The sequence below is a fragment of the Sebastes fasciatus genome, chromosome 13 (genome assembly GCF_043250625.1).
Source record: "Sebastes fasciatus isolate fSebFas1 chromosome 13, fSebFas1.pri, whole genome shotgun sequence".
NCBI lineage: Eukaryota > Metazoa > Chordata > Actinopteri > Perciformes > Sebastidae > Sebastes > Sebastes fasciatus.
Window position 1 is genome coordinate 26,150,346 of NC_133807.1, and position 14,571 is coordinate 26,164,916.

The 14,571-nt window shown below is 39.7% G+C and overlaps 2 long non-coding RNA genes across 2 annotated transcripts; one reads left to right on the forward strand and one right to left on the reverse strand.

The window, feature by feature from the left end:
- The first annotated feature begins 8,661 nt into the window (after window positions 1–8,661).
- Window positions 8,662–11,649, forward strand: LOC141781014 (uncharacterized). Its single transcript, XR_012596752.1, has 4 exons — window positions 8,662–8,867; window positions 9,301–9,372; window positions 10,315–10,478; window positions 11,542–11,649. It is a non-coding gene; the product is annotated as an uncharacterized LOC141781014 (long non-coding RNA).
- LOC141781013 (uncharacterized) lies at window positions 10,312–14,433 on the reverse strand. The gene is made up of 3 exons (XR_012596751.1): window positions 13,264–14,433; window positions 12,562–12,659; window positions 10,312–10,449 (listed from the first exon to the last, which is right to left on the reverse strand). It is a non-coding gene; the product is annotated as an uncharacterized LOC141781013 (long non-coding RNA).
- Between the last annotated feature and the right edge of the window lie 138 nt (window positions 14,434–14,571).

Here is a 14,571-nt window from a genome sequence, read left to right on the forward strand (position 1 = left end):
TTCAATTTCAAGCCTAAATCCACCCAGAAAGAAAAATGTCTCATGGCAGATGTGAGAGCGTTAAGGTCGCTTAAGACATCAAATAATTGTGCTGTGCTGTTTTTGACACTGGTTTTAATCCAGCATTGGAGTGAACATTTACACTTATAGCACGCATGCCTGCAGGATGAAGTGTACACTCTGCTTCTGTTATACAACACATAGCAGAAAAATGTACGAGAGTGAACTAAATATGTGCACGATTTAAATATGCTGCACGTTATTGCAGCTTATAGACACTGTGTCTGTGCTTCTTGTATGTCAATTTGCACATCATCCTCTTCTTCTCAGTCAGCATGCTCAGCTGTTTTTGAGCTCATAGAGTGAAGTGTTTTATTGAAGCAAAAATGTAAATCTAGCCTAATTCAATCTTTGAATAATCAGAGAAAATGAAATAAACACAACTCAACCCAGCCCAACAGACAAACAAACACACACAATACATCTGTTTATGGTCGGATGGCTCTGATTGGTAAACTGGGAGCAGGAGGAGGAGGACGAGGAGAGTCAAAGCCTGGCCGGCAGGACGGCGATGCGAGCCAGCATCGGCCGGACTTTTCCCCCTCTCCTCTCCAGCTCGGCCCTGAGGGAACCACGGCCAGAGGGAGGGGAGCATAAACTGGATGACGGAGTTGTAAAATGCAGGACCAACACCCAGTACAGTGTGTTTTAAAGTCATCTCCCCACATTGAGCTCTGGGATTCTTCACCCTAGTGTTGTTTTCTATCTCGAGACACACCCTGATTTATGAGGCGATGGAGATTTGAGGGACGTGAACGAGTCTTTACGCTGCTGCGGTGTTTCCACTAGTGGAGGTTGCGTGAAAACAGGAAGGTGATGGACTGTAATGGAAAGTCTCTCTGATTGGCTCTGCCAGAGTTGATATTAACGGGTGAAATCACTGAGGTTTAGTCCATGTGAACAGAGGACACTGTGTGTTTTTTAAAGCTAACAGAGGAATGCACTCTGAACACAGCCCCTCATCCCACCCAACCAAGTATGAAGTAAGAAGTGAATGAGGAGCAGTTTAAATACCCCTTAATATAGCGGTGAAGTCATAGCTATTGAGTTGCATATCTTGGGATCCCTTCTGACGCATCTGCTCACGTAGTCTGTAATCTAAAGTACTTCTGAGAATGTGAAAGGTTGAAATGAGTTTGGAGAAACACAGAGATGTTCAGAAATTAACTCTCTACATGCAAGGCTAAAAAATAACTTGAAGGAAAGAGGCGCTGAAGGAATGAAATGTGTCGGACAAAAGGAGCCACTTTTTTCCAGATTATCGTCAGGCATCAGTCGGCGACGCTGTCCTTCAGTTCCTTCTGCCCCTGCGGTGAATGTGTGGCGCTGGTATCGCTCATTATGTCGGGAGAGAGGGGAGATTAAGTTGAAGAAGGACCGGAAGGTCAAAGTTCAAAGCTGGCCTAAGTGACCCTTTGTGATCCCTCCCTTCCTGGGTCAGCTTTAGAGTATTTTGCTCCACAGTGGGCATGCAGTGTCTCCTAAACAAGTAGAGCATTGTATGGACATACGGCCTCTGTTGGGATGGCGCCAAGTCTATATGTTGGCAAGGATGTAGCCTCACTGTGTGTGTGATGAAGCCTCTTTTTGTCAATTCACTGATAAATTGGCTGTTCCCACCAATGAGCTGGGATGAACTGAGGACAAATTGTGTGGAAGTACATTATGTCTAATTTTGATGTCTGAAAATGTACTTTATTTTATCAATAATTGCTTGAAACTTTGTGTGTGGAAGTTTCCCAGCAGCCTGAAGGTGTGGGTGTGCGGAGGAGTGTAGTAGGCCTATGTGTGGGGGTATATAAGTGCTCTCCGTCCTTCAGTGTCAGCCAGCCGTGGACAGGCCTTGGAAGAGGAAGCGGCCTCTGGCAGACTGGAGGGGGTAGAGAGCAGCAGAGCCCCCAGCCCCATCCTATGTGGTCATGGCTGAGTGCAGGCCAGGCCAGACCTCCTGGGGACGCACATGGCTGCAGGAACCGCTCTTCTCCTCAGCGGAGTGAGACAGGGTTAGCAGAGCACCACAAAGACAGAAGGAAAGAATGGAAAAAGAAGGGGTGAATCATTGTTTCTGCGCTTGTGGCAAAAATGAGTCCTCCATGTTCGGATTTGAGTATAACATGCTCAAAGCAGAATCATTGAAGTCGACTTTATGATCAAGGAGTTGGAATCATTATTTTGAAAGAAAAACTTGTTCTGGTTGTTTGTTTGTTAATTTACAGTAAAAAAACAATAAAAGTTTGTTGAATATGTGGTTTCAGTCTGCTCAGCTGGAGGTGGATTTAGCAATTGTGATTCTGCTAGATGGAAAAACATTTTAAAGTGGGGGTAGGCAGTATATTTTTGGCATCATTGAGCAAAAATTCCATAATGACCTTTCGGCATATTGTAATTCAAGTGTTCTGAGGGAAAACCAGACTTCTGCACCTCCTCATGGCTCTGTTTTCAGGCTTTAAGAAATCTAGCCCGTGACGGGAGACTTTGGCCAATCACAGGTCAGTTCAGAGAGAGAGCGTTCCTATTGGCTGTGCTCCGGATGGTGGGCGGTGCTTGGTATTTCCTCAACTGTTCTCAACATGGCTACCAGGTCAAAACTTTCTCATTTTACAGCTAAACAGTACACTACAAGATGTTTCTGAAAACATTTGAGGCGAGAAATAGACATGACAGTAACAGAATATTGATTCATATTTGATCAGCGCTGCCTAGTTTGACCGTTCGATCAGAGTTTGCGAGTGATTGACAGTTGCTCAGAGACGGCAAAAAATATATTTTTTTTAGGTCATATTTTCTCCATTTCTACCCACTACAGCTTTAACACTGAAGATTTTGAGTCCAGCCCAAAGAGGCTATGACACAATCTCCAGATTCATAAAGGAAACTGCTCAACAACTGGGGGGGAGAATGATGGAGACGGGAGCTGTGGTTCCCTTGGAATAACTTTTCCATCTGAGAAACCCACATTCTGACATACCTGCAACAACCCCTGAGCGGGGAACACCGCACTGATGTTAAGAGGATGGGCTAATTTTTCACAGTCTTCAGCACAGGCATCTGAAGCTCTTTAAGGCAAGGACACCGGAGACACCCTTCCCCGCTCCTCCTCCTCCTCCTCCTCCTCCTCCTCCTCCTCCTCCTCCTCCCACCACGTGTGTGTGGTCTCCTGCTGCCGGCCCTGCAGTTCCAGGGTTTAGAGGTGAAGAGGTCAACACCGGGTACTGGAATGTTTATGTTCGCTGCTCCTGTTAACACCAATATCCGTAGTGCTGCGTCTGGCACTCCTAGAGGACTACCTCCATCTTTGAGGACACAAAGGGGACACAAATGATAACATTTGTTAGTGTCTTGAAAGCAGATAAAGAGCATTTGAAAAGGCATGAATAAATAACTCAGGCAATAAGTTGAGATATAATCAATAAAAAGACAGCCAGGGAGAAATGTCTTTACTGAATGACTAACACGATGGTCATATGATGTGATACTGCAGTCAAACTTTATCTTTGCAGACTGAAGGAAAAGAGAAGTTTGAATAAAAACATAAATGTATGCGCCGACACGTAACAGCAAAGACAGCTCTTACTCCCTGGAAGATAAATTTCTTGCTTACTTGCTTAAAAACGCAGCTTGGCACAGCTCAGTTTCTATACATCTTCTTATGGGCGGGCCTCTGGGGTACAGTATAACCTCCCAGATACTGCGCATACATTTGGTCAGAGATATGTGTATCAAAGTTTGAGAAAGGATGTCTGGACGCCATCCAGTTTTTTCAATTCTCGCTTCCAAACCACAAACACACAGTTGGGGCTTTCGACCATGGCACTCGCTTTTCAGCTCCGTGCCAGCAAAACAACTCCACACACTCACACACACACCACACCCACACACTCCCCCCTCAGTGCAGAACTACACAGCAGAAACGGGTGTTTGTTTATGACCCATTAAAAAAAAAAATACTGCTGCAAACATAAAAGAAAAATGCTGGAGCTGCTTGGGGAGTGGTCTGGATGTTTTTGGGGGGAGCTCACATGTGTGTGTATGTGTGTGTGTGGGAGGGAAAAGGGAGCAGAGCCAGGCAAAGGGCGGTATATGAACAATTTTGTATTCTGTTTCTCTTCTCCCCCATCCCCCACTTTTTTTTACTTCCCCTCTCTCCCTCCTTCATCCGCCCCCCCACCCCACCTCCCTCTCCCCAGTCCCCTCCACCAGCAGGTTGCTTAATACTTTCCAGATTTCAGCATGCCGTCGGCCTCCTGGAAGAGCTGCAAGTCTGCTGATGGAATTTGGCGGAAAAGGTTGTGGGTCCAGGCAAGGGCTTCTGACATAATAAACCTGAAGGCAATGAGCGCCTCCCATTGGCGGCTCGAGTAAGAAAATACGATTTTGTTGGAAACCAAGGGGAAATGGCATCTGACAGCCTCTGAAGCAGATGAGAAACTGCATGATCCTGGGTGTTTGAGAGGGAGAAGCAGCTGCCAGGCAGAATCAGATTACAATGAGTTTCTAAGGGGGGGAGGGAGGTGAGCTGAGCCTCCTGAACAAATCTGCCGTCTCCGGTATCAAGTTCAACAGTTGTCTTCACATCCTGCTTCTTGCTACAAATCATCCAAATAATCTCAGTCTTGGTGATGAGTTTTTTTCCCACCATTTTTGTTGCCAAATGTTGGCATAGCACTGAAAATACAAATAAAAAACTCATCGATCAATATGATGTTTTGGGGTGCATGATGATAAAGATATTAAAAAGATTCATCTACAACCCCAAAGTCAAACCAGCAATTTCACAGACACACCCATCACCAGATGTGAGCTTCATACAACCACTAGATGGCAGTAGATAACAAGATTTAGACAAAGTGATTTGCTGCTTGGCTTGGACCATAAGATAAATAATTCAGTTAAAAGGGGTGATTAAAAACAACAAGACTTTTCGAAACCAAAGCAAAAGTGGTGACTAGTGAAGATTTAGTCTTTCCTTCTTAAAGGAACAAGCAAAAAAACAACAACCTAACAATCTCTAAAGAGAATAATGACTTTATACAGACAGAGAAAAGTAGGATCAATAGCCCCACTGGTTTGTATTGACCACAACAATCAATATAAATGGCCTGTTTTTACCACAAGTGTAAGAATAATGACTTTTTCTAGCCCTCTGGCAGATTGGACGCTGGTATAATGTGACTGTGAAAAACTGAAAGTGGAAGGAGATTAAAGATCCCCCGAAGTGGAGATGAAAGATTGAATTGGAAAAAAAGACACCAAAGAAAAATGGAGTAGTGTTTTCAGCATGCAGTTTTAATGTGGAGGGAGGATGCAGGGGGAGACCTTGAACTGCCTGCAACGAGTGTTAACAGAGCAGAGCGCACTGAACTTTGACCCAGCCGTGAGAGGTTTACTAGCATGTGAAAGGCCAAAGTATGGTCTGTAAAATCAGAAGTGACAGAACAGTTGTGAGTCTGTGATGATGAGTGGGATCCTGGTCGGACTGCCCGTCTCATCAGTCCTCCAATTCAGCAGGGCCAGAAGAATTACCTGTCATCACGGTTTATGAATACAGCTCTCCATAATGGGAGGGAGACACAGTTAGTAGTAGTACCCCTGTTTTTTCATACATTTTTTCACACAGTTAGTACAGGCACAAATCCTCTCAAGGGCTTTAGGTTTTCAGATACGCCTGTTTTTTGTTTTTTTATAATTTTGAGCAAGATGGTTGTAACAAAAAATATTTTGTATAAAGCAAAATTAGGGTTGCATGATTTTGAAAAAAATATCTAATTGTGATTATTTTGACTGGAAATGATACTTTTTACATCATTATTCTCGTTTTCATTGAAAAACTTATTAAAATGATTTATGGTGTGATTTTTACAGGGATCTGTACCAAACAAAATGTTTGCTTTTCTTAAGCCTGTAGAATATGATGTGTAGGCCAGGACATCTCTGCAGCGCAACAATATTTACCAAATATTGAAATTTTAACAAATGCTCAGATTTGAAAATTGCTGTAGGCCATATTGGGATTTTGCTCAAATTAATTGTTATAATTGTGCAGCCCTAAGCAAAATACAGCAAAAAGTGATGAAATTGATATATATCAAAATATGTATTTATTATTTGAATCCGGCTTGGGGCCCTTCTTTATGGAGTTTGCATGTTCTCCCGTGTTAGCGTGGGTTTTCTTCAGGTTATCTGGGTTCCTCCCACAGTCTAAAGACATGCAGGTTAGAGAGATAGATAGATACTTCATTGATCCCGAAGAAAATGTAGGCATCCAGTAGCTTAAACAACACATCCAATGCCAATACACCTTAAAATGGGATGAATTCTAATAGAGTAAAGTAAAATAGAATAAAAATAAGATAACATAAGTACAGCAGTGAAGTGACAGTGTGCCAATGGTAGTGCAAATAGTGCAAGGGTACTGAATAGTAGTGTATATTATAGTGTATGATACAGTAGTGTAATGTAATAGTATAATAGTAGTATAGCTGTGTAATATGATAATACAAGAAGATGTAAGAAATTATATGAGAAGATATAATAAGATAACATATAATAATAATAATAATAATTCATAATAGTTCATTGTTGACTCTAAATTTCCCGTAGGTGTGAATGTGAGCGTGAATGGTTGTCTGTCTCTATGTGTCAGCCCTGTGATAGTCTGGCGACCTGTGCAGGATGTATCTCGCCTTCGCCCAATGTCAGCTGGGATCAGCTCCAGCCCCCCCATGACCCAGAATGGGATAAGCGGTTACAGATAATGGATGGATGGATGTATTTATTATAAAACAGGAGCCTAGAGGCTTTTAAATACAAAGTTGTCATAACTGGAAATTTCACACAGACACATTTTCTTTTAATGACTTTTACTTAAGGTAATATATGATGGTATGTTGGCACAGTTCAGGCCATCACATTGATTAATACATTTTGTACAAAAGCAATAAAGGTGGTGCAGTACAGCAAAATGTGTAAAGTGAGTAAAATAATTTTTTTTCATGTTAATATGTAACAAAGTATGCAGAAATAATCTATTATTGCTTTCATAGCCTATTTTTAGAGATAAATCAAAAACATGTTTTAACTCCATTAAACCCTATATGGAGCTCAATATTTCAAAATGCATCTCCTCTTATAATGTACAAATAGCTAGTTTTTAAGTTATTCTCATTTCCATACACTCAACTCATTCTCTATGTAATTTGCTACAATTTATAAGATAAACAGCATAAGAAAAAAAATAGAAATTGAATAAGATATAAACACCATTCCAATTTCCATACCTTTATTTTTATTTCAGGCAAGACCGACTACACCCTGACACTTCATGTTGGTTTTAAAACCCTCTGATGTCTGTTATTTGTTCTATTTTTGGTCGTGTCTAGAAGGGAGCCCGCAAACTGGGGAAACTCTCGCGAGATTGTTATGGTTATAGTAGGCATTATCGTAGTATGCGGGGTCCCTTCTAGACACGACACGTTAGGTGTGTGTTAATGCCTCAGAGCACTAGGTTGGTGTGTGGTGTAGGGCTACAGGTAATAATAGGCCTCATGTTAGTGATCACAAGTGTGCTGCTGATTAGAAGTAGCAAACACTTTTTGACTCTAATGGGTTTCTTATGACATCGTGTGCTGTTTATGTCTTAATTTAGAGATTAGAAGTGACGGACGCGGATGGACATGATTGGTAAACAAATGACATGTTGCATCGATCGTCCACTGGCTTGCAGCTGTACCGGAGCTACTGAAGTGCAACCGGGACATCAGACGTCAGGACGTCAGAGCACCTGTGCCGGACAAAGTTTGGGGTATGTTCAGTGCTGACAAAAATGTGTATGGCCATTGCACACATTAATAAGTGGGGTAAATCCAGTCCCGACAGTAAACGAGCTGGGATTTAAAACCAACTTTACGTGGACTTGTATGCCACTGACTTACTATAGACTAAGGATGTCACGATACCAGAAATCTAGTAGTCGATACCAATCCCAGTGAATTTCCACGATTCTTGATACCAATTCGATGCCATGGTAAAAATAACAACAACAATAAATCCCATGTAATTCAACACGCACTCTTTTATTAAAAACATTTGAACATTACAAAAAACAGAGGCATGTAGCCTTTAAAGGGACTGTTTGTAACAATCAGAAATGCTTGTTAACAGTGACACCTGTGGCCGTTCAGTCAACGAAAGTCAACGTTGGGCTGGCGCTTGTGCTCGCTCTACATAGACATGAACGAGCATCGCTCAACACAGTGAGGCGACACACATCAGCTAAAACCAGAATATCACTCTATATTTCACCTGCTTGGCAGTAATGTTAGCTGACCAGACGAAGGTCTCTCCATGAATCAATGCTGATCCTAGTGTTGGCTTTTCCTGCCTCAGCCTCCAGACCGCGGCCGGAGGGAACAGGGGAGACACCGGAGTTTTGGTCGGAGGCGATAATGTTTCTTTCTGCGGAGCCCCGTTACTTCACAAGACATGGGAAACCTCTGTTGGTCTGGAGGAGCTGCAGCAGTTATTTCTGCACAAACGTCCACGTTTTGGGAAGAGCGGGGGCGAGCAAGTGTGAATATTATATGTTATGTTATAGCTGGCTTTTTAGGTGGACCAGATGATTTTAGTGACAAGCCGCTCTTCTGAGTATTACTCACTTTCATATTTGAATGATTGTGTCTGTATTGTGTTTTTTTTTGTGTCAAGGTCCTCCAGAAAAACGCTGGATGAGCAGCTGGAGAACCAAGGGGAAGCTCATCAGAAGCAGCTCAGCCGCCTTCGAGACGAGATTGATGCTGGACAAACTCAGAGTAAGCAAACATAAGTTAAGAAAAATATTCTCTCGATACTTTGATTATTGCTTTTTTATTGATAGTAGATGGTGTAGAAATGAATCAGGGGAATTGCATAGCATGTGTTGAAACCTTTGTTACCAAATTAATGGACTGACTCCATTTAATCATTGAGTAATTTTGTGACTTAAAGGGCCTTAAATGTAATTAAATGTAAGTCACTTTCAACTCCTTGTCATCATTACACAAAGTACATTGTAATTACATGATCAGATTATCAATTTATGACCCAATATACAAACCTGTGTTGTGTGTTGTAAGGGATTTTGATCTATCTTCCATGAAACCGGAAGCAAAAAGTCTGTTAAAAAAGTGGTGGGCCAGGGTCTGTTATTGGAGCAGGAGAGACTTGATATGTTTTATTTGTGTAAATGTCTTTGTTTCTGTCCAGACTGCTGAATGAACAAAGGGACATAAAGCGCGAGGAGGAGATGAGAACTGGAGCGCATGGAATAAACAATTGGTAACAATCAAATCAACTGTTAGTAGTTGTTGTAAAAGTTGAAGTTGTTGCTGTGTTAGATGTAGTACTATTAATAGTAATTGTTGTTGATGCAGTAGTAGTTGTTGTAGTAGTCATTAAAAAGTCATACAAAATGTCATAAAAATGCCAAAAAAGTATATTCTGACGAAAAAATCCCTAAAAAAGTCATAGTATAGTATTTCGAAAAAATAAAAGAAGTCATGGTTTAGTATGTTGAAAAAAATAAGTCATACTACAGTATGTTGAAAAAAAATTCGTAGTATAGTATGTTGAAAAAAATAAAACTCATAGTATAGTATGTTGAAAGACATGTCATAGTATAGTATGTCGATTAATTTAATTAAAAAAAAAGTCATAGTATATCGTTTGTCGAAAATTTTCAATGAAAAAAAGTCATAGTATAATATGTCCAAAAATGATGTCCAAATATTTCATGAAAAAAAGTCATAGTATAGTATGTCGAACATTTTCATGAAAAAAAGTCGTAGTATAGTATGTTGGAAATTTTCATGGAAAAAAGTCATAGTATAGTATGTTGAAAAAATTCTTAGAAAAAAAGTCATAGTATAGAATGTCCCAAATTAAGTCAAAAAATATCATGAAAAAAAGTCATAGTATATTATGTCAAAAAAATGTTATGGAAAAATGTCATTGTATAGTATGTTGATTAATTTCATGGTAAAAAAGTTTTAATATAGTATATCAAAAAATTCATAGATAATGTGTCGAGTTAAATCACAGAAAAAATAATAATCATATTTTTATTTATTTATTTTATTTACAAGACGGTTTTCACAATTCTCAAAGACATTTTACTCAAGTTAATAGATAACACTTAAAACATACAACACACAACTTTAAGGACACCTTAAAAACAGTTCTGAAAATATGAGATTTTATTTGTAATTTGAATGTGGACAGATTGGTGCCGTCTCGGATGTGTTTGGGGAGTGAGTTCCAGAGGAAGGGATAGCTATGGAGAAAGCTCTGTTATCCCAGGTCCAAAGCTTGGTCCTTGGTGGTGGAGACAGGAGGTTGGCATAAGAGGAGCGAAGGCTGTGGGAAGGAGAGTGGTGGTGGAGAAGGTAAGTCATTAAAAAGTCATAGTATAATATGTGGAAAAAGTTCATGAAAAAAAATCATAGCATAGTATGTCGAAAAATGTTATGAAAAAAAGTCATAGTATATGTTGATTAATTTCATGGGAAAAAAAGATAAAGTATAGTATGTCGAAAAAATTAAAAAATGGTAAAAAGTTACCATGGCAACTATGGTTACAACTGACCCAGAGTTTAAGTTAGCTCTCTTTCTGGAACTGAAAATCCAGAGTTTCCCTCATCTCAGGCTCAGAGTTTTCACTAATCCCACTTTCTGAAACAGGGCTCAGGTTGTCAAGTGGTTTCGACACATACTGTGTAATCCCCCTGGCTCCATTCTACACCGTCTACTATCAATAAAAAATGGCTAAAATGACCATTGAGCCATTTCATTGTAGTGAGACCATTTTTTTTAAACTTGACCTCACTGTCTAAAATGACCTGTGGTGACCTCTAGGATAATCACAGCCTCATGAAACTTTACAGTCACAAACTAGAGACCTAGCAAAAAGCAACTAAAATATGATTTAACAATTTTATTATTTGGCTCTGTAGGAAGGAGCTGTGCTTGGACGGAACTGGTCACACAAATGTGCCATGGGAATTTCAAAATAAAGGTGCATCTTAAAGATGACGATATGTATCAAGGTTTACACTTTGCATCGATGATATTTGATCGATGTATCGTTACACCCCTATTCTTAACCATCATTCATTTCATATTTGGTTCCAATTGTCTGTGTTATTTCTGTCCTTGTGCTGCTGGCAGGGCTGTCGCAATAACCGCAATATTGCAATTCCGTACTTTTCACAAGCCAACTGCAGGGGATGGCAAGCAATCACCACAACCACTATGTTCACATTTTGTCTTTTTTGAATTCTTTGCAATGTGAGTGCCGTGTATTTACACAAATGTTGCAAACACCAGCAGCATGACGAGGCGCTGATCGTGTATTCTGCACGTTTTTTTTTTTTTTTTCTGGTCTCCGAGAGTTGAACATTTCAACTTTGGGTAAAACGCTGCGCTCATCACTGTCACTTTTTTACCCAGCCGTCCAATCACAGTGGAGGAGGGGCAGGACAAATACCACAAAGACCAACCGTCACATCCTACATGGAGGCTACAAGTGCTGAACAACAACAATAATGTAGGAGAAATTAATACATACAGACCGGCGGGTCCGTTCTCTCTCCCTGCGTGTTTCCGCCTTCCTTTCACCCAGAGCAAGTACTCTATCTTGTGCTGACATTTTTATTTCTGCGGATATTCCGTATCATAGCAACCAGCCACAACCAAAGCATCTCATCTGAAAAAAAAAACGCTGCCCCTCATTGCCCTAATGTGTTCTGCATTTAACAATAAACAAGTATTTCATTGATTTCAAAACTGTCATCTTTTTCCTTTAAAAAGCAACAATATACGTAATAATAGCCTAACAATGAAGCTTATTTTTATTGCACTAAAATCAGGATAAATTAAGTAATTTGCAAAAAAACAAATTGCAATAATGCCGCATATCACGCTGTTGAGCCAATCATTATCACCACAGGGGAAATTCCTTCACTGCGACAGCCCTAGCTGCTGGGACACCTACATTTGCACTTGGGGTGAGGGGGTCAATAAAAGTCTTATCTTAAAATACACTTAATTAGCTCCGTGTTTTTGATGGTATAATCAAAGTGAATTAGTAACTGCTTCTTTAAAACTTAGAAAGCAATAAACTAACTTTCTGTTGCCCTTAATTCATCACACACACACACACACACACACACACACACACACACACACACACACACACACACACACACACACACACACACACACACACACACACACACACACAGCATATCACTAGTAGTGTGCAACTACAGTCCTTGTATTCAAGTGTAAATCACACTGAATGATGTCTCAGTGTCCATGTCTATTACAGATCATATCATATAATTTCATTAATTCTCAAGAAGTTCATAAAGAAGCCAAAGAGGCCATTTAATATAAAATATGCTGTATGCATTCAATAGTCAACAAGGTTAAACACAAAGCAGCTGGTAATGAGAAAATATATCCTACCTCAGAGCTTCAGCAAAGAGAAGATGTTGTCTCTGTTGGTCTGTATAATGCTCCTCTTCTTCCCAGATGTCATCCATTGAGGCTCAATATCTACAAATCTGTGACAAATCAAAGCATTTTTCTTAACATGCAACACAACTGACAGTTAAAGTAAAACTCATACAACAATAATACACTTTTATAGAATTTATAGTTGTATTTATAGTTAGCATTGACACTGTAAAGTGTATTACAGCCTAATGTCCAGTAACTGTGTATTTTCTGATGATACTGACACTACTGATCATTTATTTTTTCATAGTATGTATTCTGGAGCTTTATGGCTTTATGATATACATGACTGGCTTTTCCCAAAAGTTTCTCATCTGGGAAACTTCTCTCAAAAGGACATTGTTTATGGACTTGTCATGGACAATAACAAAGATGACTTTCTGGTGAATAACATTCTCATTCTTGGAACATTTTATTTTTTGTATTATTTATTTAAGTATATGAAAATGAAACCTAGGTTTAATGTGTTTCATTCCGAGTTTCTTTCTTACATAAAAGCCCTTAAAGTAATGAAAAACAAAAATGCATTGAAACTTCTTAGTATAATAGAAGAATATGAATTACAGGTACACAGCCCTAGCCCTTAATTTAATTTATTATTATTTTCATGTATAATTTTACATATTTTATCTGTTCTTGTTCTGTATGCACCTTGTTCTTTTACTCTAATGCAATGATCTATGAACCATGTTGTTTGTAAATCTGAATTGTAGATTATAGAGTCCTGTGAGATGGAGACGCTCCTCCGCTCCACTCCATGGATTTTAAACGGTTTCTCAGCAAATTCCGTCGTAGTGGTACTACACACAGAGAACATTAGTTCCGGGACGGAACGTACAACAAAGGGAATGGGAGTGTGACGTCACCGACCGGAAGTCGGACATTTTTAGAGGATAATTGAAAACCACATACTATATTAGTAGGGATATCAGCAATGTTTTATATCATTTAAGTTTTTTTGTTTTTGTCTTTTTTTGTGCTGTTTCTTTGTATTCCCTAAACTCTTACATGTCTTTTGTTGAAATAAAGTTCTGAAAAAAAAAAAAAAAGAGGCTAAAGTAGAACTTTTCCTTGTAACGTTAGCGGAGTATTGTTGCATTTGTACTTTTACTTACATAGAAAGAAAAAAAAATGTTTTATATTGCCCGTCTCCCCTCGTTGATGATCTGGTTTGTCTCACTTCACTATGAGCTGTTAGATAAATTGTTTAAACCATGCAGTATCGTATAAAGTAAACAAACAAAAAAGATCAAAGTTGTATTTTTCGATAATTGTAATAGTGTTACGAGTTAGTTTTTTTTTGTCCAGTGCTTTAAGAGCTGGTTTAATGGCTAAAACCCTGTCTAGCATAGGCCTACTGCAAAATAATCGCTTCATACTGCATACTACTGAGGAACGCAGTGTGTACTGTATACTGAATGCTGCGTTCGTCAGTAGTAGATGTTTCGAATACAGCCCAAAGCCTATGGAAAGGAGGCTGGGTCACACAGGCGGACATGGGTCTTGGGGTATGGGGTATGACACATGAGCAGTGTAACTGAAGCTGTGGTCGTGCGTTGCGATTGGCTCAATTTCGGCGAGTGCAGACCAGATTTTACTGCGCATGTGTTGTACCCCCAAAGATATGACGCGTGACCCAGCCTCCTTTCCACAGGCCTTGATACAGCCTAAGAGTAAGAACACAAAACACTACATGGTGAATAAGATTCAGAGATAGATATACACATATATATATACTCACATGATGCGTCGTTAGGTAAAACGTCAACAAGAAATAGTAGACGTAACGTTCAAATATAGAGTAGTCAGCTCTGCACTTAAAAATAACTTCTTATTAACTTTTCACTCGTACACACCCTGGACTATAAACACAACAGTAGATACCGTTCGCTGTATTGCCATTTTCATCTGTGGTTGTTTAATCTGGTGCATGTGTACGTCTGCGGCCGGTTGATGACT